The sequence below is a fragment of the Pavona decussata genome, unplaced genomic scaffold (assembly GCF_977016875.1).
Source record: "Pavona decussata unplaced genomic scaffold, jaPavDecu1.1 SCAFFOLD_320, whole genome shotgun sequence".
Classification (NCBI taxonomy): domain Eukaryota; kingdom Metazoa; phylum Cnidaria; class Anthozoa; order Scleractinia; family Agariciidae; genus Pavona; species Pavona decussata.
The window spans coordinates 130,001-131,534 of NW_028145710.1; positions in this window are offsets into that span (position 1 = coordinate 130,001).

The following is a 1,534-nucleotide window of genomic DNA, read 5'->3' on the forward strand; positions in this document are numbered from 1 at the left end:
GCTGTTTTTTGTATTGTTTCTTTTTTATTTTTTTTATTTATTAGCCCCATTCGCCCTTTAATATCCACATGTCACACCAGTTTGTGGAAAGAGCCAGACATAAACCAAAACACTTATTATTAACATACCTTCTTGCTGTGGTGAGGCTTTTTCCATTTCATTTCACTAATCCTCTTTGGCTCCACACCTTTCTTATTTGCCCCATACTTGTTCCAAGCACATTCTTTCGATGTTGGTGAGTTACCAAGGGTCAAACCACTTTTCCAGGCATGCTCCACTTTAAAAAGCACAGCCGCTACGTGATTAGAAGTGGAACCCAAACTGAAGGAAAAATAAGAACGTCAATATGGTTAATGTACGAATTTTATACAGCTAATTAAAACTGAAATATATCATTGTATTTGAATTGGTTGAGATTTTAATATTTAGAGACTATTGATCTGTCATTGTAAAAAGCGCTCTAGAAGAAATAAATGATTATATCAGTATATTATTATATATTACCTATACTTCCACAGATAATGTTATATAAACATGAAATCAATCGCTTACCCGGCAAAACATGTGCAATAAGCGGCCCCACTGTGCCATTTATCTTTTTTACGTAAACCCAAATCTTGTGTGGTACGTTGCCTATTCTTTGCGAAGGTCTTGATTGTTACTTCAAGAAGCAAAGTTCATGAGTGTCTGAAATGGGGTGATACAAAAATTCCTTCAGCCATTATGAATCGAAATAGCTGAACGCTTTTCCCTCTTTATAATCACTGAGAAGGCGTTTGCCAAGATCGCTCCCTTGCTCGGCTGTTAGGATAAATTCCGCTATTTGTATCTGTAAGATTGGTGGCCATTTTTCAACTCCCTTCTCTTCACCGATCTTATTATCTTCGAGTTCCGTGAACGGATCTGGTAATTGCTCACCAATTACGTTAAGAAGACTTTGGTATTGCTTTTTTTTCTGTATTATTTCCTCTTCCGCGGTTAGTTTCACAGGTGCAGATAACTGCTCCGCACTGGAAGCCAATGCAGCAAGTTCGTCCTTGGACGCCGTTGTTTTCAGACCACGATTTCGTAAAAATGTTTTTAGTTGCGGGACTTTCCATCTCCTAAAGTCATCTAATGTTCTCTTCTCTCGAGAGAGGGCAAAAATCTCGAGAAAAATACAGTAGACAAGAAATGATCGACCTCTAGTTCTCCGAACTTGCTTACTCTTTCCTTTCAGCAAAGCATGTAAGTGTGAATTTTATCCCGATTCGTTCCCAGTCACACGCAATTTTGAGATTGACCGCTGGAACTCCGAATTCGCTTATTGCGTTTTTTCAAAAAGCGATTTTCTGTTGTAATAGTTAGTTTTCGATTTTGGAAAATTGATTTTCAGTTTTGACTTTAAACTTAATAAATCGAGTTTTGACTTTGACTTTCACTTTGCAAATCGAATTTGGATGCTGGCTTTCCAATTTGAAAGTCGACCTTTTAATTCGACTTTTTATTTTGTAAATCGACTTTTGATATTTGATTTTGACTTTTCACTTTGAAA